The 22,243-nt window shown below is 44.7% G+C and overlaps 1 long non-coding RNA gene across 3 annotated transcripts in view; it reads left to right on the forward strand.

The window, feature by feature from the left end:
* LOC311527741 overlaps window positions 1–19,916 on the forward strand; it is a 94,383-nt gene extending 74,467 nt beyond the window's left edge. The window contains exons 1-3 of one of the 3 annotated variants that reach the window (XR_014713433.1): window positions 9,014–9,293; window positions 9,831–9,931; window positions 18,697–19,916. This is a non-coding gene — a long non-coding RNA (uncharacterized lncRNA). Of the gene's footprint in view, window positions 1–9,013; window positions 9,294–9,530; window positions 9,685–9,830; window positions 9,932–18,696 lie in introns of those variants that run through there. The other 2 variants (XR_014713434.1, XR_014713432.1) reach the window with 2 other exon arrangements.
* The last annotated feature ends 2,327 nt before the right edge of the window (window positions 19,917–22,243 follow it).

Below are 22,243 nucleotides of genomic sequence, written 5' to 3' on the forward strand. Positions count from 1 at the left end.
ACAACCAATGAAAAACAGGGATGGGAGTGAGGGTCACAGGTTCAAAATCAGGGATTCAGAAGGGGACACCAAGCAGAGAACCCCAGACAGCACTCACTGCTCCTCAGAGGCGTCCAGGGAGCCAGCAATGCAGCCCAGATGAATTCTGCCTGGATACACGAGCCAAAGGAGGAGTGAAAATAGGCCCCACAGTCACAGAGCACCTCCCTGTCCAGTATCCTCCTACTGGTATGATAGATGGCCACCTTGGCCAGCACCAGGAGGAGGTTGACGAGGAGGTTCTCATGACTTCATAGAGTCATGGATGGGGTTTGCATAAATCCAAAGGTGCAGGGAAAAGTGCAGCCAGAATCTAAGGAGAAGGGTCTGGAGGAGCCAGAAAAGGGGCTGCAACCTCAAAGTAGATGTGCGCCAGGGTATCCCTTACGCCTCAGAAGGGGCAGGCGTCAAGGAGGGGGGTAAAGGTACATGTCCGTGCTCACAGCTCCATGAAGGAACTATCAACTAATATCCCCAGCGGGCTGTGGGAGCAGGGTGGAACGCATACTGGCCCACCAGGGTTCCTCACATTCCACAGGTGGTAGGAGATCCCGCAACTTGGAATCGGGAGGCAGAAGCCTAATGACAAGTTCCAGAGGGCCAGGGGTAAGAGGCAGACAGGGAGCACCCTCCCATAGCCCGCTCAAGGAAGACACAAGAGGCAGGTGGTAAGGCTGCCCTCGCCTCCTGGAGTATGCGCCAGGTCTCGGACCATGATGAGCATGTTATTGGCATACGCTGACAAGAACACCTATTACTGTGTCTCATGGAGCACCAACCCCATCAACTTCCTGTTGAGGAGACAGAGGAAGAGCTCAATAGCCAGAGCATACAGTTGGCCTGACAGCAGACAGCCTTGATGCACCCCTTGTCTGAGGCTGACAGGTTCAGTTAAGGTGCAGTTGAGCTTGACCAAATACTCCATGGAAGTGTTCAGCACCTGAAGAAAGCCCACAAATCAGAGCCCAAAGTTGAATGCCCACAGAGTATCTAGGAGATATTCATGGTCCACCCTGTCAAATGCCTTCTTCTGGTCCAGGGACAGGAGAGTGAACAACAGACCATCCCTATACCTGAGTGTCGGAGATCCCTGACCCAATACAGATTATCAAAGATGGTACAGCCTGAGACAGTTTAGGTCTGGTTGGGATGAACCATGTCTGCCAGCACCGACCCCAGATGCAGCAAGATGACGTTCGCTACAACCTTGTAGTCCGTGTGGAGGAGCAAGATAGGACACCAATTCCAAAGGTCACAGAGGTCCCCCATCTTGGGCAGCAAGGTAAGCATGGCTTGCCTGCATGACAGGAGGAGCATCCCGCTCCCTGAAGACTCAGTCCAGACAATGGTGAGGTCCCAACCAACGATGTCCAAAAATGCGTAGTAGATCTCCACGGTCAGCCCGTCGATGCCCAGGTATTTATTGGTGGGCATCAGACAGAGGGCTTCTGAGAACTCAGCCAGAGTGAGAGGCAGCTCCAGCAAGTACCAGTTGCCAGCACTGACCCCAGATGCAGCAAGATGACGTTCGCTACAACCTTGTAGTCCGTGTGGAGGAGCAAGATAGGACACCAATTCCAAAGGTCACAGAGGTCCCCCATCTTGGGCAGCAAGGTAAGCATGGCTTGCCTGCATGACAGGAGGAGCATCCCGCTCCCTGAAGACTCAGTCCAGACAATGGTGAGGTCCCAACCAACGATGTCCAAAAATGCGTAGTAGATCTCCACGGTCAGCCCGTCGATGCCCAGGTATTTATTGGTGGGCATCAGACAGAGGGCTTCTGAGAACTCAGCCAGAGTGAGAGGCAGCTCCAGCAAGTACCAGTTGCCAGCACTGACTTTTGGGAATCTATCCCAGAGCACCCCGCAGGCATCAGCATTGGTCAGAGCCAGGGAGAAGTGGCTGACTTAGAAGGCCCTGGCCCTGCCCTGCATCTCCACTGGATCTGTGAGGGGGTCCTGTCCCCTGCCACGAGGCAGGTGACATGTTTCTTGGCCCCCCTCCTTTTTTCTAGGACATAGAGGAAGCTGGAGCCATGATCCATCTCCCTGTCTTTGCATATTCTTAACCTCCCTTTCAGTGGCTTTCCCTTCACCCAAAGGTGTGTCAAGGCCATCTGCTCTATTAATCTCTTTCACCACACCCTCCACCTAGCCCTCTGGAATGGGTAGCTCATTCCTCTGTTCTTTCCACCTCCTATTATGTAAGGGAAGGAAAGCAATGGTATTGCATTCTCCCCACCAGCCACCCCCACTCCACTCAGAGGCGATTAATGTTGGAAGTGACCCCTTTTTCTTTCACTATCCCCTATCCACTAGAGAGAAAAGGGGTCCATCTATTGAAATGTTAATACAGTAAGTCTTTTGGCAGAGTTCAGACCATATTTATGGACCCTTTGCCTGATCTTAATCTGTAGTTTCAATGGCAGACCCCAAGAGGGCTTGGATCTAGGAATCCATGGTCAATATATCTATGATTGTAGAGTATGAACTGAATGAGCTCGCTCACCACCATGACAGTGTGACGTGACACTTGCATCTCCTCTGGCAAGTAGGGCAAATGTAAAAAAATCAGGGATCCCAGATGGCGTTAGCTGCTATGCTGAAACCGGTCTCCTAATGGAACAACATGAAGACTGTGTGTGTTGAATATTTCATTCAATTTTTTTACATAACTAATTAAAATCCAAATCTTCTCTTTGTCCCTGGAAAATACTGGAAAATTCAAGAAGAAAAATCAACAAGTTTTCCTATAACAAATTAAATTACTCTGTAGCCTCAGAACATTTTACAGTCAGTACTGCCCCCTGAGAAATCATCCTTCTGAAATATTGATGACATGAAGAATGCTAATGTTGTAGAAAATATTAACTAATCATTGCAGACTACAAAAGAATTAGATATATAATTTAGGTCATATGCCAGAATATGGTCTTCTAATATCTATTGCATGTTTTTCAATCATGAACTGCTTTTATATTACTTATATTCTGTTTTGATTTTAGAGAAAATGTTTTAAAAATTATACAGCCTCACCAAAAATTATACAATGTTACCAAATCTACAGACCTCTGAATGTTGTTGTCGAAAGTGTAGACGCTGTAATACTATGCCAAATGGTTCTATATGTAATTTTAGCTGTCAACATGCTAGACGCATTGTCAGCTGGAGAAGGATTATGACCTTTTCTTATTCTGTTAAATGAATTTGGTTCTAAGCCTCACTCTTAGCATTAAAAAACTACTTATTCCCCTTCTCCCAATCTTCCCATGCAAGTCCAGTGCTCTCTTTGAGAAAATGGTCATCGAAACCACCACCTCAAAACACAAGGTGCTATTTACCCATGACTTGCAGTGTACTTAGTCCTTTCCAACTGTCTTATACTCTGGATATTTTAAAATGATGATTCACATTTCAAGACTACCTTCTCAATAAAATCTCTCTAAACTGTAAAGTTCACCTTGGCATATCCAAGTGGTAACCTTGAGGGAATTCCCATTCAGATGTTGCCTCGCTAGTTGATTATTTTTTTTTTACTGAGGTTTATCTATGAAATATTTCCATGTGAGTGATACAGGATGGTTCTAACTCAACTACAAGAATAGAAATTATATTTTAAATGAGTAAACCATCCTCAGTCACCTTACTTAACCTCCAGGTGGGAAGATATGGGTGTAGCTTTGTTAGCGTGGCTGCATCTACTAACAAAGAGTGACTTTTTTAACTTATGCGTGGTTCCATACTCCGTCACAGTGACTATAAATCTTGCAGATTTCCTCACTGAAAGTCTTCATGCCTGACTACTAGTAAACCAGGATTATACCATATCTGATTTAGCTTGGATAATACTTTAACAGTGTCTTCCTGTATAAAAGCTTTAACATTTCACATCAAGACCGTGATTTACTTACCATCTGCTCAGAGGTCTGTCATCAACAGAAATGATTTCTGATTCCCTTCAGATAACTGGAATTTGGCAGGGTTCTGGTAAACAGTCTTTAACCTTGAAGATGAGGAGCATACAGTAACTCACACATATCAATTAACCTTTTAAAGTGGCTTAATTGACTCTCTCTAAATGAAGTCTGCAAGTCTGCCAGGTTTTTCATGACTTTCCACACAAGTCAGAGAGAAAACATTCAGTGAGACCTGGAGGGCAATGAGGAAATTTCATCACTGTTTTGTCTTCACTGACTTCTGGTCCTTCCCCAAAAATCATCCTTAAGGTACTTGTTTTCCCTAATATCTGTCTTCCTCAAGATTGCTGCAGTGGACAAAGTTTATGGTGAGTCCTTTTGGAAATTTTGTCCTGGGAATACAAATGTTTGGCAGAAAGTCATAAGCAACTTCACTGGCTATTTTCTGGAACCAAATTGGTTCAATAAAGTAGGAGGAATAATTTGGGTTCAGTTTCTGACTGTGTGATTTTGGACAAACCACTTGACCTTGCTCCTCAATTTACCAAGCTTTAATAATAAGTCTGATGTATCAAGAAGTACAATAATTTAATACTATATATTTCCCAGAGTGTCAAGCTAATGACTGAAAGCAGAAAGGGAAATGAATGTCTTGTGCTTAGGTTTAAAGAACAAAGGAACGTTTCTGTGCAGGGAACTGCAGAAAGATTATGCTAAATGGTGCCCAAGACTTATGTTTAGATACTGGTAAGACAAACAAGCCAATATTAAATGGCCTCATTTAAGGCATAAGAACAGAAGGAGTGGCCAGAAAATAAGAGACTGTAGCTTAGACCAAAATTCCAAATGTAAAGCAAGAAAAGCTCCATCAATCTGACTGGCATCCAGTAGTTCATCAAGGTAGAACTGTAGTTAGACTTCTTTGGTGCCAGTCAAAATTGCAGCCGCATTTGGTACTATATGTACTTGATTAAAGAATATGGAGAGTCATATTAAAAGGGTGTACAGAAGAGTGGCCAACTACCCCATAGGAGCACATCCACTTAGTTACTATGCTGGACTACTTATGGGGCACATGTTTTTGATTGCATTAGATGCCCATTCTAAATGGCCTGAAGTATCTTTTATCAATTCAACTAGTTCAGTGCAGGCAGTGACAGTGTAAAGACTCTCATTTTCAAGGACACGGCTTCCTGAACAGATTGTAAATGACAGTTGAACTCAATGGATATGCTTAATCCTGAGAACAGTGTTCCTGAGAAGGTAAATTTAGTACAAAAACTAAAGCCCTTTTACTTTTCCACAGATTGAATTCTGTCTACATTTCACAGTCTCTGCTCAGGGACAAAATGGGAGACCTTGGCCAAACATCCATTGGGGAAGAAGCTGCAGAATAGGGAATAGCACTTCTACCACAAATTACCAATCTTCAGTGATCTTTAATCTCAATCATTTTAAGTGGTATTTTACCTGAAATTGAATGTATTTATTCCTTCAGGTGTTCTTTTCACTTTATGGTCATATAAAAAAGACAAGGAGTTCAGAATCTAGCAGCCAGCACTCCACACCTATCAGGAGGAGTGCGGCATTTCACAGAAATGAGCCCGTTGTTAGAAATATTAATCTCTCTGCGATTTCCCTGGGATTTTAACCTAGAGTCTCTTGCACCTTAAGTGAGGCTAAGACTCCAGGGCAGCAGGGCAGCTATACGCAGACACACTAGAATGATTTTAGCTTTGATAATATTCAAGTAGCAGAAAAGAGGCTTTTTGAGAAAAATCTGAACTTCTCCACTAAGTCTCAAGTTTTATATTACATGCTTTCCCTAAACAACAACAACAATCCTCCAACCATCTTATTTTATTATTTACCACAGTCAGATTTGGGACCATCCAAAATATGACCAATATGACCATAGGAAGGCTCTGAAGATGGAAAATACGATGCACCCTTGTTAAATCTCACAGTATCAGTCAAATGTAAAAAAACAAAATACAAACTGGCTCATCTTTTTGCTAAGTGGGCGTGCACTTTCATGTCACTAAACCGTGTTCATTCCCTTTTGGATTGCACAGATATAAATTGAGGGCACTGCATTTATGTCAGTGGGGTTTCATGAACGTCACTGTTGTTGTTTATGCTATTTTTATTACTGTAGTGCCTAGAAGTGCTAATCAAGGATTTGGAGCCCCAGTTTGCTGGGCACTGGACAGATGTGCAGTTAAGAAGTCCTTACTCGAATCTTGGCTGAGGACAAGATATAACTGCAATATGAGGTTAATAGTAAAAACATCTTGTTTTGCATAGAGAGGCCATGTACTCCCTTCATTTGGCCAGCCTCTTTGCCATTATCAGCTAGCAGTGTAACGGAGCTGATTTTGGTCCACCGTGGTTCTCTGAGAGTCTGTCTACGCTGCAGTCACAGGATGTGATTGCAGCTCTTGTAGTCCTATTCATGCTTGCTTTAATCGAGCTAGCTTGGGTATTGGTAACAATGAGCCTTCAGACGCCAGCATGGGCTAGCTACCTGAGTAGTTACCCGGGTGGTTCCAGGTAGGCTTGTACAGCCCATGCTGGTGTGGCTTCAGTGGTGCCAGTACTCAAGCCTGTTAGATTAAAGCTAGCCCAGGGATGCCGACGTGAACTGCAATCACAGCCTGAGGTTGCTGTACAGACATACCTTGCCTGTTTGTTACTCAGTGTATTGCACGTTGCGGGGCAAATGAGCTCCCCAGGGTGGTGTGGTTTGCATCTCTTTAGTCCTGTTTCCAACATTTATATTCGTGGTTTTAGAATACAATCCATGGCTTAAAAATCAGCTGGCCAAAGACGGAATACATGTGATGCTTCATGGAGAGGGTCAAGAAGAAGCCAGAAAACTAGATGGTATAGAGTTAAGGTCCGTGCCACAATTTATATACCTCAGTTCAGCATTGAGCCATGATGGGAATGGGGATATAGATATTAGGAGCCAAATGAAGAGCGTTTGATGTAAATGGAGAGAATTGGCTGGAATTCTCTGTGATAAGAATATGCCAACTAAACTAAAGATCTAAGTGTATAAGATCATGATTACTCTAGCCGTGATATATGGGTCAGAATGTTGGCCAGTGAGGAAGAGGGGAAAAACAACTACTTCATACCGCCAAAATGAGAATGCTCAGATGAATGCTGAGTAAGGCAAGGCTACACAGTGAAATGATCTGAGCCATGATGCAGGTAGCCCCATCTCCTAATCTTCCCATCACGCCCCTACCATGGAAAAGCTGAAGGAGTATTGGTAACTAGCCACAAAGATAACTTCTAGCTTGGTTAAATTAAATCAGCTCCTTGCAAGAGGTGTAGTGAAGATCTGACAGCTGTTGAGTTAACTTCTCCCTATTACAACACATGTCTTTTGCCTTGTGGGTTCCTACCTGTTGGTAAGTACCTCTAGTACCTGCTAGAGGTACCTTAGAGTGCAGTGTGCTTGTTAAGCTCCAAACTACATACCAGGAGGATTTCCGGGCATGCTGCGTGTGCTGGGTCATTGCCACATCAGATTTCCCAGGGCTACCAAATTCAAAATAGCCAAAAATAGTAGACTCAGCACTGTCTCTGCTGACAGAATGGAAGAGAGAACAGAGTCAACCTCAGACTCCTGCTGAAAGGGTTGCAAAGAGATAGTCTAACCAACCCAAATAGCCAAAACTATGATGAAATACTTTCATAGTGGGTGGAGGACATAGAACCTACCTTTAAAGCCTTAAGCAAATGGCAATGCCTAACCTCTCATCTCCAGGGTGTTACTCCTTGGGGTGACATAGAGGAAGACTCCACTATTGCAAAGTGTGTGTGTGTGTGTGTGTGTGCACACACACGTGCAGAAAGAAGGGCTTAGGAGAAGGCCTTCTCAAATATCCAAAGACTTGTCAAGATGTCTGGGTGCTCATTCACAGTACATACTCCAAGCCTTACCCATCATTAGTAAATAAATACTTTTAGACTTAGTCTTTCAGACTAAATAGGAGTTCTAATTAAGGCACTTTATTATTATTTTATTACAGTATCATCTAGAGCAGGGGTGGGGAAATTTTTGGACTGAGGGCCACATCTGGGTGGGGAAATTGTATGCAGGGCCAGGGCAGGGGGTTGGGGTGCGGGAGGGAGTGCGGGGTGTGGGAGGGGGTGCAGTGTGCAGGAACGGGCTCAGTGCAAGGGATTGGGGCAGAGGAGGGGTGCGGCATGTCTGAGGGGGCTCAGGGAAGGGGATTGGGGCGCAGGAGGGGTGCAGCATGCAGGAGGGGGCTCAGGGCAGTGGTGCAGGAGGGCGGCGGACTGCAGAAGGGAGCTCAGGGCGGGAGTTGGGGTGCAGGGGGGGTGCGGCAGGCGGCTCAGGGCAGGGGCTGGGGTGCATGGGGATGCAGGGTGAAGCAGGGGGCTCAGGGCAGGGAGTTGGGGTGTAGGGGGCAGGAGGGGTTCAGGTTCTGGCCCAGCGCCGCTTACCTAAAGCGGTTCCAGGGTGGAAGCAGTGCACATCGGGGCCAGGGCAGACTCCCTGCCTGCCTGCCTGCCCTGGCTCCGCGCTGTGGCGTGCCCCTCACCACGTCCCTGCACAGCCCCTGGAGGGGGACACAGGGCTTCGCGCACTGCCCTTGCCACGCCTCCAGGTACCTCCCCCAAAGCTCCCATTGTCCGTGGTTCCCTGTTCCTGGCCAATGGGAGCTGCGGGGGGCGCTGCCTGGAGGCTAGAGCAACGCACGGAGCCCTCTGCCGCCCCCCACCCAGGCCACAGGGTCACGGTGCCAGCCACTTCTGATAGCGGTGTGGGGCCTGCGGTACCGCGGGGGGCAATCCCGCGGGCCGGATCCAAAGCCCTGACGGGCCAGATCCAGCCCGCAGGCCATAGTTTGCCCACCCCGATCTAGAGATTGGGGGCCCCAGTGTGTGAGGCAATGTACAAACACATGGCAAGAGATAGGGCTTAAAGTCTAAATAAACAAGGCTGACAAAGGGTAGGAGAAAGGTTATCTCTATTTTCTCAGATGGCAAAGGGAGGCACACAAGAGCTCTGTGTCAGAGCTGAGAACTGGACCTTGATCTTCAGTGCCAGCCCAGTAACTTAGCCACAAGACTATTCTTTCTCTCTACTTGTATGCAGCTAGAACCACTCTGAATGCAAGAGAAGATGCCTTTCTAAAAGCTTAATACTCTGAAACATTCTGCAATAATCTCTGGGGTGGAGTTATCAAGATTAGAGTTTGGACATTAATGTTTAATGACATTCTGCACAATATACAGTAACTGAGTTCTATATTAAAAATTTAAACTAAATTACATAACTTTAAATGGAGTCCAGGTGCGGTAACAATTTTTTGCATTGTTTATATGAATTCCAGACTATGTATCAGCACTGTAATTAATCCATAATAAGGACTGGCACAAAATACCAAAATTACTCTAAAAGAGTCACAAAATATTGTGGCAATGATTAGCTTTTTCTGTCGTGCTCGGGATTGACATAGTGAATTTCTTTATACTGCAAATTGATTTGAGGTATCCATTAACGAAAGTCACCTTGCTACTGGTGTTTAAAAGAAGCCAATCTGAAGATGTATTATGCTTGAAACCCTTAAAGGAACTTGTCTATTACAGCACAAATTGTGTTTGCAAGTATCTGTTTGTATTCTGAACCACTGTTAGCTGCTTAGACTGTGAATGTGACTGTTTATGGACACTTGTGAGAACAGGTTTGCGGTTATCTGACTATATGGGAAATGACGGTACTTTGTATGAATGGCTGTATTTGTACATAAACAGTACTGTGCACGAGAGAGAGAGTGTCTTTACCTTTTGTTGTTCATCATTTCTTATTCTCGTATTTAAATCGTTTCAGTGATCCAGCCAGAGAGGAGAAACAATGCTTTGTGACCCAGCTGTCAAACATGTGCAGCACAAACAGTCTCTGGGAATGCTCCAGGAATAACCCGTAAAGCGGTAAGATATTCAAAATCTTTGGTAAATAGTTAGGAATAACTAACATATGTTGAGGTAAGCAGTATCAGTCTGGGACCAGAAAAAAAAGTTAAATTCATAAGAAACTTATTGGAAACAAGTAATTCAACAAGCTGTTGTCTGAACTGAGCACCTTAACTCATATTGATCTTGAATGGTACTTGAGTGTCTAACTCCCTTAGGCTCACTTGAAAATCTTAGTCCTAATCTTGAATAGGTACATCTAATTCAGCATGTGACACAGTGGTTGATGATGCTGTAGAAATGCAATAAAAATAGATGGATATGGAGAATCCTAGAAAGAAAATGGAAATAAATGGAAAAATACAGTCATAAATCCTGCCTCTCTTTGTGAGAAAGAAGAATCTGATTGGGGACACAGTTTTTCTACAAATGAAAGTTTAGAACAAACAAAACTTTAAATTACCTTGCTCCCATCTATATCTCTGTCCTTGTGTCTCCAGGTGCTCAGTCTCTAGGTTCTTTGCAAGTTTTCCTTCACCTCAGTCTCCCACCCTTGTCTTTGTTTCCTACCATGCTGCCCACCATGCATGGAACCCACTATCCTCTCAGTCTTCAGGTGGCCTCCTCTCTCCTCCTTGGAACCTCTGCAAACAATCCCTCCTCCCTTCTGATCACGAACAGTCCTCGTGCCACGCCTCCTCCAAGCTGTTCTCCCGTCTTGCCTTTTCTTCAGGGCAGAGGTCAGGCCACACTTAAGTTTGTAAAGTGTTACATAAATACAGTGCTATATAAATGTTTTGTAATAATAATAATAATTGAAAATCACCCTGGTACCATAATATGAAATCTCAGGTGTAGGAGGTAAATCTACACAGTGGGTCAGATCCTCTATCACAATCTGGCACTTCGAGCTGCCTGAGTGGTGCAAAGGAGCAGGCCCGCTGACAGCAATTCTAGGCCCCAAAGGCAGAACAGTCAATGGGCCCCATAGAAAGGGATGGCCTGGCGTGGCATCACCATATGGGCGCAGAACTGGACCACGTGCGGCAGCTAGTGCACGCACACACAAGCTGTGCACACACGGTCCACCTGACATTTGGGCGGTGCTGCGTCTGCTCTGGCTGGTGCCCAGTGAGCTGCCGGCTGCACTGCTGGGTGCGGTCTTCCAGTCAAGGCTGGATTAACCTTTTGTGGGCTCGGCACCAAACATATTTGTGGGCCCCCATGGGGGCAATGGAGCATGGCAATGGGGAGGTCAGTACCTGGAGCGAGGGGCTGGCCGGGGCAATGGGGCAGGGCATGGCATGAAGAGGCCAGTCCCGGTCCACCCAGCCCAGTGCGAGGGCACTGTTTACAAATCAACAGCTGCCAGACGCAACTGGCCCACCTGGCCCAGCATGCTGTCAGTATGCCCCTTCACTCAGCGGCCGTCCCACACAGCCCCCCCCCCCATCTAAAAGCCCCCAATTCGCTATTGACAGCAGTCATAGAATCATAGAATCATAGAATATCAGGGTTGGAAGGGACCCCAGAAGGTCATCTAGTCCAACCCCCTGCTCAAAGCAGGACCAATTCCCAGTTAAATCATCCCAGCCAGGGCTTTGTCAAGCCTGACCTTAAAAACCTCTAAGGAAGGAGATTCTACCACCTCCCTAGGTAACGCATTCCAGTGTTTCACCACCCCCTTAGTGAAAAAGTTTTTCCTAATATCCAATCTAAACCTCCCCCACTGCAACTTGAGACCATTACTCCTCGTTCTGTCATCTGCTACCATTGAGAACAGTCTAGAGCCATCCTCTTTGGAACCCCCTTTCAGGTAGTTGAAAGCAGCTATCAAATCCCCCCTCATTCTTCTCTTCTGCAAGCTAAACAATCCCAGCTCCCTCAGCCTCTCCTCATAACTCATGTGTTCCAGTCCCCTAATCATTTTTGTTGCCCTTCGCTGGACTCTCTCCAATTTATCCACATCCTTCTTGAAGTGCGGGGCCCAAAACTGGACACAGTACTCCAGATGAGGCGTCACCAATGTCGAATAGAGGGGAACGATCACGTCCCTCCATCTGCTCGCTATGCCCCTACTTATACATCCCAAAATGCCATTGGCCTTCTTGGCAACAAGGGCACACTGCTGACTCATATCCAGCTTCTCGTCCACTGTCACCCCTAGGTCCTTTTCCGCAGAACTGCTGCCTAGCCATTCGGTCCCTAGTCTGTAGCTGTGCATTGGGTTCTTCCGTCCTAAGTGCAGGACCCTGCACTTATCCTTATTGAACCTCATCAGATTTCTTTTGGCCCAATCCTCCAATTTGTCTAGGTCCTTCTGTATCCTATCCCTCCCCTCCAGCGTATCTACCACTCCTCCCAGTTTAGTATCATCCGCAAATTTGCTGAGAGTGCAATCCACACCATCCTCCAGATCATTTATGAAGATATTGAATAAAACCGGCCCCAGGACCGACCCTTGGGGCACTCCACTTGATACCGGCTGCCAACTAGACATGGAGCCATTGATCACTACCCGTTGAGCCCGACAATCTAGCCAGCTTTCTACCCACCTTATAGTGCATTCATCCAGCCCATACTTCCTTAACTTGCTGACAAGAATACTATGGGAGACCGTGTCAAAAGCTTTGCTAAAGTCAAGAAACAATACATCCACTGCTTTCCCTTCATCCACAGAACCAGTAATCTCATCATAAAAGGCGATTAGATTAGTCAGGCATGACCTTCCCTTGGTGAATCCATGCTGGCTGTTCCTGATCACTTTCCTCTCATGCAAGTGCTTCAGGATTGATTCTTTGAGGACCTGCTCCATGATTTTTCCAGGGACTGAGGTGAGGCTGACTGGCCTGTAGTTCCCAGGATCTTCCTTCTTCCCTTGTTTAAAGTCCCCTGCCCAGAGACACACACACCCCCTACAGACCCCAAAACCACAAATGCACAGAACCTTATCATAGAAGATTAGGGTTGGAAGCGACCTCAGGAGGTCATCTAGACCAATCCCCTGCTCAAAGCAGGACCAACCCCAACTAAATCATCCCAGCCAGGGTTTTGTTAAGCCGGGCCTTAAAAACCTCAAAGGATGTAGATTCCACCACCTCCCTAGGTAACCCATTCCAGGGCTTCACCACCCTCCTAGTGAAATAGTGTTTCCGAATATCCAACCTAGTCTTCCCCCACTGCAACTTGAGACCATTGCTTCTTGTTCTGTCATCTGCCACCACTGAGAACAGCCTAGCTCCATCCTCTTTGGAACCCCCCTTCAGGTAGTTGAACACTGCTATCAAATCCCCCCTCATTCTTCTCTTCTGCAGACTAAATAACCCCAGTTCCCTCAGTCTCTCCTAATAAGTCATGTGCCCCAGCCCCCTAATCATTTTTGTTGCCCGCTGCTGGACTCTCTCCAATTTGTCTACATCCCTTCTGTAGTGGGGGGGGGGGCAAAACTGGACACAGTACTCCAGGTGTGGCCTCACCAGGGCTGAATAGAAGGGAATAATCATTTCCCTCCATCTGCTGGCAATGCTCTTACTAATGCAGCCCAATATGCTGTTGGCCTTCTTGGCAACAAGGGCACACTGTTGACTCATATCCAGCTTCTCGTCCACTATAATCCCCAGGTCCTTTTCTGCAGAACTGCCTTTTCTGCACCCTGCACACCACCACCCCTTCCCAAAGCCCCACCACAGCTGCCCAGCACCCCACACAGAACCCCCACTCCCTAGCACCCCAACACACACAGATCTGGGCCTAGCAAGAGCTGCCCACAGAGCCCAGGCCACTGTGGCAACTCCTGGACCCTTCACTATGAGGGTCACCAGCAGGGAGAGGTAATGCAAAGAGTAGGGTTGGGGAGGCAGGAGCTCCTGGGAGGAGCTTGGTATACAGGTCCAGGGGCCAGGGGGTTTGTCGTTTTGGAAGGATGGGAAGCTCCCATTTCAGATTTTGCTCCACTCCTCCCCCCACCCTGGGGCTTAACACTACAAGGAGAACCTACACTGACCAGCTACATAGGGTACCAAGATGGAAACACAACTCTCACAGCACAGAGATGTAAGTCTCTGTTTCACTAAACGTACACACACAGATTTGCTTCTTCCTGTTCACTTGAACTTAAAACAACTGCTTCCCATTAGGTCCTTGCTCTATTTCTATTTTCCAGAGGAAAATCTGCAGGTCCTGGTTTCATACACTTGCACCTCAGTGACATTAATAATGTCACTTGGTTAATAACACTACCTTATAAGCCACCCTGAGTGAGGGACAGCACATAGTTGTGCTTCCTCATGTTCATATCAGGTACTGAATTGTGACTCCATCACTATTTGGTCTCTTCCTCCCCTCCCTCTTGCTCCACTGGGGGAACCTGCCCATTTTCTGGCACAATTTACTTCCCCCAAACATGCTGTCTGCCCTGGACTCCCCTTCCTCTTTCTCCATGTGCAGCATTGTATGGTGATGCCTTTCTGATCTCTTACTTCTCACTGTGGGCACAATGTAGACAGCTCACAACTGAGCTCTTAGAAAAGGGCTGCCCACATAAAGAAGTGGAACTTCTACGCTCCCCATGTTGCTGAATTCAGGTACAGCCTCGGAGCCAATTATATTAATATTTATTCTTATTAGTACAATTGCTAGGAAGCAGAAACAGGAGAGGACTGACAAATGCCATCTCTTCCTCATCACCTTTCTTCTAGTTTCATATTTAACACCTTCCTCCCACACCCAAAGAAAAAGTGGCAAGGCTAGAACTAATCTATTTCCCTCATGCCTGCATTCTTTACTCAGGGCCAAATCTCCTTTGAAATTAATGGGAGTTGTTTGTCCTGGAACTGTTGTTTCCCCCTGCCTGCACTGCAGCTTCTCCGAAGCACCAGGGCTTCCCTGTCCGGCATGGCTTCTACTGGGGCTCAGGGCTTCCCTCCGCCCCCCCACCCCTACCCCCACCCTGCCCTGTGGTGTCTGCCTGAGCCGGGGGTTTCCCTCACCCACCTACGCACCTGTCTGGGGCGGCTTCTGCTGGGACACCCAGGCGAGCTTGGGGCATCTTCCACCCCACGGCTTGGGCTGTCTGTCTGCTGGGATGCCCATTTTTGGGGGGCCCCAAATTGGCCAGGGGCGCCCTGGGCATGGGCCCCATTGGTCCATGCATTAATCTGCATGGCTCCCAGTCCCTCCCAGCACCCACTGCCCCATGCCAGCTCCTACCTTGTTTATCTCCTTGTGGATGGAGAGAAGCCCTCCCGCCCCTCAGCCAGCCAGCAGGTGGGCCAAGGGGAGCAGGCGGTGGGGAGGGGCAAGAGTCAAGGGGGGCTTCTTCTGCTCCCCCCCTTTTTTGTAATGTCCCACCTGTGCCCTTTTAAATCACCCAGGCCCCATGGCAATTGCCCACTTTGCCCCACCACCCATCGGCAGGCCTGCAAAGGAGCTAAGCATTGCCTCAGCATAAGCACAGCTAAGCATTGCCTCAACATAGAGGGTTAGTCAGGGGAAGGAGGAGGCATGAGTGGATGGAGCTGAGCTCCACTTTACTGATCCTCAACTGACAAATGGTTCTTTTGGGATCTTATGCTGATACATAAATTACAGCAGCCTTATGGCTGCTCTAACTCCATGTTGGGCCAATGCAGACGAGTTTCAGACACAGGGAGATGTAACCAGCTATTGGATGCCCCATCCTTCTCCTATTTGCCTGCACACTGAGTGGAGTTATGGTGTAGGAAAGAATCTGCCCCACCATCTCTTTTAATATTCTAATAGTCTTCTTGGGTCTTAGAGATACAACAGGGTAATTATTTCCTAAGCACCTAACATCCTTTAAATACATTTTTTCTATTTAGTTTTCTAAATAGCTAATATTCTTTATCAAATGTCCTAGGCAGGTTTCCCCAATGTACTGTTTCATTTGAAAGACTCTTGTGACCTCCAGAGCTCCAGTAGTATTAGCTGAGTTTGGTGAACATTTGGACACCAACCCAGTTTCTGCTTCACCTTCAAATGAGGTGATCTTCTGTTTAAAGTTCTCCATTGATCGTCTCTCTTTTTAAAATTTCTCCAAAATGCATGAAAACAGCCTGAAAACATATAAATTAGGGTTGTAGAAAATTCTCCTTTCTCTGCCAAAAAGGGATATCCAGACGGTAATGCAATCCAGTTATGAAGCTTGGGGTAAATCCTTGCCATCTTAACTATTTATTACATTTATGCTACTTTTTTGGGATCTAAATACTAATCTCTGAATCTTGTAATGCACTTCACAAAGTAGTTTCTGTCCAGTGGGTGAGTTTTAAGCCCAAGTACAGGAGCAGGAGTGTTCATTAGAATAATGGAAATTTGGAAATTTTGATTTGGTAGATTTTTTGCAGTATTCAATGCTTTCTTTTCATGAAACTCTTGCAACTCTAACTTCTGCTTTATTTGCAATTTTGAGATGTTACTTGCACATCAAAATCATGAACAGATTTCATGCAAGTTATGCGAAAACCATCTTCTTTCAGAAAATGGTTCTGTTAGATGTAATTTCTTCAGAAGTGAGTCAAATTTTGCATGAGGAAAAAAATCTTCCATTTTGGCTGGTGTCATATTTTTCCTCATTAATATTTTGCACACTTCCAGCATAATCAAAATCTGTTGTGGGCAGTGAGTAACATTCTGTCTACAGAAAAAATCCTTTTTAAATTTCATTGGGAGAATGTATTCTTCACTTGCCTCATTGGGTAAAGCTGCTGATACAGAATCAAAATGGAATTCACCACCTCTTTAGAGGTAGAGAGGAAGAGCATCTCTCTAATCTCCTTGGTGTTTTGGGTATTCTTCTGGTTTAAGGATATATAAACTTAATGATGCTGTTACTGTATAGTACGGATCTTGGTATGCTTCCTAGAAAGGACAGGAAGAGGTTGTCAAATGTAGTATTGACCCTCAGTCACACTTGGTTTTAAGGAAGGCTTCTGAAACAAAGTATAGTAACATCACAGTATTTCAAAGGAGAATTAAACAAAGCATTAACAAAAGGTGCCACCAAAAAGGCATCAAAAAGCAGGTAGGGACAGGAATGCACAAATAAAAAATTGGAGAGGAAAAAGACCAAGTGGATATTCATGTTTGGGTTCATTTCAGATGAACAAGCTCAAACTATCTTGGAATTTGTTCTAAAGAAAGTTTTCAGTTCTCTCTAATATATGCTCTCTTACTACAATCCAAAACTCTAGGTGTGGCTGGGAACAAATATGATTGTACTAAATCAAGGCAGCTCCAAAGAGGTAATCTGTGACTAATCAACTCAGTAGGCGTTAAAGTAACACTATGACGGTACTTGGAGTCTAGGACCAGTGGAAGTAAATGACACTGAGAATATTACATTGCAGAGAAGTCCCACTATAAATGTCTCAAGAAACCATTCAAAGTGCAATTATGTTTCTCCATTACCATGGATGCTTGGGTCTTCATTCATATGACTAAGACAAGGACCCTGATTAAAATCTAAATGAGACAAAAAAACAGACTGAGGGCTGAGGAAAGGCATGTTTCAGGTATGTGACATGCCTGGATTATTTTTGTCATGTGTTGTACCTCCAGTGTATCTTTAAGAATATTTTATAATATATATTTATAACTGTATTGAAGGAAGAGAGTAGTTGAAGACTGTTAGTGCCAAAGAGGAAAGAAAGCCAAAATAAATTATTCCAGGTGCAACTTAAGGAGGCCACTAACCAGCCTGGCACACGGGAGAGGGAAAGGAAGCTATTGCAGGAATAGGAATCAGTGATGGATAAAGGGATAGTAACATCCTGTGAAGAGCCTAGTCAGAGAATCTGGTGACTGAGCACATGGCTAGGACTGTGTTTAAGAGAATGGGATTGATTTTCTTCTGTTAGTCCAATACCTGTATAAATCTGTAAATCATTTATGTTATTCCATACTTAAACTCATGTGGGTCCAGTAGATGTAGCTTTTCATTAGTCATGTATAATCCTGAAAAGTCTTATTACACTTAACAGAATAACAATAATAAAGATCACTCAATTTGATAACCAGAAGATTTTAAACATCTGTTTGCGGACAATAATGTTAGCCAGCCGCAATGTAAGATTAGGTAGGTAAGCAAATTGCTCTACACCATAAATTGAGCTAACATAGTTCAGTGCCTCATAGCAGTAAATGAAGCATGAGAGGGATTGCTAAAATATGTAAGGCCCAAGAGGTTATAGTTCAAATCTACAAGAGGCTGGATGAAGAAGCCTGTATGTTAAAGGCAATTGACTATTTTATCCTGGTTAACAATAGAAAGAACAGTAAATAATCAAAGTCTGGAAGGCTAAAACTAATAAAGCAAGCTATCAAAAATACAGCTAATAAAACAAGATAGAAAAATCAGTACTGAAGTAAAGTAACCTATCATAAAATCAATTTTAGCAACATGAGCTGCCAAGAAGAGAGAGATTTCAACCTTAATTTTAAGAAGACGCAGTTTAAGCAGCACATGGTGCCTCGGTAATGGAGGCGTTTAACACTTAAAATATGGCAGCTAAAGGCTTTTGCTTCATGCATCTTTCAGGCAAACTCTGGGACAGGGAGAAGATGCGATCCTACATAGTATAGAATACAACCAGGGACAGGAATTCTTAAAATATTGGTAAAATGTGCCTGACCATTACTGTATGTCCCTTATTTGTGCTACAAGTAAACAGAGCAATTTTTTAATCTATTCATTGACTTTGTTGTAACTGATGGAAAGACTTTGCAATCAGCAAAATATGTTCAAATCATTACTTTCTCAACAGAAATGAAGCAGCAGCCTGTACCAGCTGGAGACTTTGCAGAGCCCTGTTGTGCAAACCAGCCAATAAAGAATTACAGTAATCTAATCCTGAAGGAAGAGATGAAAGTGTAAATTGCCTTTTCAAGTTTCCTGAGATGGAAATGACAATTGCGTGGCAATGGCCTTTTCAAATGGTAGCAAGATGATCTCGCTGTGGAGATGAAATACTTCTCAAAGGTCTAACATGAATCTCAAACATTTCTGACGACTGAGAAAATAACTTGATTGCAAACTGAAGAATTATGCGATGAAGAAAAAAGCTTCTATGAACTTCACAGCTGAGAAGCGGCATATCTGTCTTGTCCAGATAAGGTTCAAGGAAGATCTGATGCCGTGGACTGGACATCCACCAAGTATGATGCTAGCACTCATGTTACATGGCGTATATGTCTATAAGAATTAGAACACAAGTATTAGAAATAGGCAAACTCTGTGCACTGCCTGCTTAGTGACTCACGCAACCTCCCTGCTGGAATCTGACGTGGATTTCTTCTCTCTTTACTGTAAAGCGTTCATCACCAAACAACTTCTTTGGGCTGAGAAAGGAAGTTCCTCTCAGGATTCACTTGGGTATCAGCAACTGCAGAGCCAAGAAAAAAAAATCAGGTCTGGTGGCCTCGATTCTGTGCAGGCTTTTGGGCTGAGCATTTGGGCAATTTGTTATCTTTGTTATCTGGATGACACAGATAAAAAACCCTTCTTGAAAATGTTTCTTTTAATATTTTGTTGTTCGTAATGTGATTTTTCATCCTCGTTCAGAGTGTTTTTAAGAGTGGAAGTTTCATCTAACGCAACAATCAAGCCCTTCTGGCCACCCTTTGGAGAATTATTATTAGAATTTTACACGTGTTTGGTCTGAGAGTATGAGGAATAGACAGCAACACTAAATAACTATTTAGTATAACCAAAAGGCAAACATCTAGAAGTGACTAAAAAAACTTTCACTGAAGATTAACTACTCTCTAAGACATCTCTCTAATGACTTAGATATTACTCAATAAAATTTATAGTAACTGATGTATAATGTAGAAACTATTGCAAGAAAATCAATCTTGAATTGGCAAGGGAGTTGTTCTATGCTGAATAAGGGGCAAACTGATCCTAATATAACTCCACCAAAGTTATTCACTCCAAGTAATGAATTGCCTGAAAATGATGAATAAACATTTTCTGAGGACTAGCCTTGACTCAAACAACTGCTTTGTGTTTCTTTGTAACTTTGTGTAGATCTCGATTCTTTCACACTTAAAAAGAACAGTCAGCTTGTCAATCAAATTTCCATTGGAACCATTTTGTAACTGCAATCGTTACACACAGCTCCTAAGATTATGGCTCTTTCACTGGCTTGTCAATTTGCATCATTCTCATACACTACTTTGCAGGGAGCTTCCCTGCATGTTTTTCCTCAGGCCTAGGAAGAGAGGTGTTCCAAGTAACATTCAGCAAAGCTGGTACTTTGAAGACAGGTGTGTTCGCAGACAGAGAGAGGGGGGGAAGGAGAGCTGGGCCTGAGCATGTCTGGTGATGGTATGCTCAGGTTTGCCCAGGTGCTGCATCCAAAAATTGATTTGAAAAAAATTGTAGCGTTCAAGTGAATTGATCCCATGAGATCTTGAAGAGCCAAGGATGGGTCTGTATCTGAGATAACGTATAATGACTTGGGAAGTTAATAACTAGACGGATGGATGTTAGAACTGCAATTACATAGCAATAAGTCAATGAGTCTGTTTTACATAATATGTAAATACAGTTACAATTATCCTTGCTTTTTAATTTTACAATGCATTCCAACATTCTGGAAGTAAGTAGGCATGTGTTGGGATGTACTCCCCACACTGGCCCTGAGAAAATAAATTAAGCCCAATTAACCTATTGGTGCCACCCAGGGAACAGGTATTGATTAATCAGACAAGAGGCTCAGCTGGACGGTGGCAGGAAGGGCCTGTATAAAGCCAAGTCACTGGCAACTGAAGGGGATGAGGGAAGGTGTGTTGGGACTATAGAGGGCAGTCCACAGTTACTCACTGTGAGGAGGGAGTTGGGAGGCTGGCAAACCCAAAGATTGGGGAAGCCAAGAAGGTAGGAGAAGGCTCAGAGGAAAAGCAGCAAGGAAAAGGAGTGCAGACGTTGGCAGCTCATTAGAGGACCCCTGAACTGGAACCCAGAGTAGAGGGTGGGCTTGGGTTCCCCGACCAGCCACTAAGGATGTGGCACAGACCAGGCAGAGGACAGTGGACTGCCTGGGATGATTTGTTTTAGAAAGACTTTGTTAACCATCTTCACCTCCCCCCCCAAAGGAGGAACTATGTAGAGACCCAGCTGGAGGGCTGAGTCACGAAGAGAAGGCTGCAGTTCCTAGAGTAAGACGGGTCTAGAGGGTGAGAGGACAATGGGAGAGTCACTGCCAGAGGAGGGCACAGTGCTTGGCCAGAGCTAATCCTCAAAGTGACCAGGATGAGGTGCCATCATCAGTGAGTGGACCCCATGACAAAGCATTATTTCAGCCTGAAGTTAGCATTGGAAATACAGATTTAAATTTTATCTTTCATGGGACAGCATAAAATCCTGGCAGCAGATCTTCCTTTGAGAGCTTCTCCTACCAACATAGTTACCGCCTCTCGTGGAGGTAGTTTTATTATGCCGACAGGAGAGCTCTCTCCCATTGGCATAGGGTTCAGCTGCACCGATGTAGCACATATTGTGTAGACTAACACTTAGTCTGTAGGAAATAAAGGGCACAGAAAGATGAACGATCTATCAAGATACAGAAGAAATGAGGATGAGAAAAGAATGACAGCTGAGAAAAAAAACTTTCATCTTAACTGTGAGATGTTATCTTATAGAAAACCTGTTTTTGCATCTATGAATAAATGGTAATTTTGCTGGACCTGACCTGACCTGCTTCCTGCCCCAGATACAACCTGCTTGGTTGCTTATGTATATCCTCTGTGTGTGTTTATAGATAGAGCTGGCAGTAATGCTCAAGTTAAGGTTGACTAATACTTTCTATTATTCACCAAACATTAACTATTAAGGTTGAAATTTTCCATGATCATCTCTCTCTCACATTTTTTTTGGCAAACTTTCAGCAAAATGATTGTCATTTCTGAGAATGATATAGGGAACAAATATATTTATTTGCTCAGGTGTATTCTTACGGTTTTGCTGGGAATTTCTAGCACCCCATGCTTAGGAGCAGGAACTTCAAACTTGATAAGAGGGCCATCCTGTGATCAGAGGTCTTTTGTTGTTCCCATAAAAATCCACTCAAATCTGGCTATATTACAAGTCTCAGAAAATTGCTATTTGCACGTGTTTGGTAGGGGCTTGTTGGAGTTGGTCACCAAAATTCTCCCTAAGATTCTTTCTGTGTTGAGTGTTGAGAGTCCAACCTCAGAGAACTCGGTGAATATGGTGTAGGAAGTGGGACTTTCCCTGAAGTTGATTCTTCTAGGTGCCAGGTGCTGCTGGACACAGGAATTGAGAGCAAAGACGCTGCCTCTGCTGTG

The sequence above is a fragment of the Lepidochelys olivacea genome (assembly GCF_965140295.1).
Source record: "Lepidochelys olivacea isolate rLepOli2 genome assembly, chromosome: 10".
Classification (NCBI taxonomy): domain Eukaryota; kingdom Metazoa; phylum Chordata; order Testudines; family Cheloniidae; genus Lepidochelys; species Lepidochelys olivacea.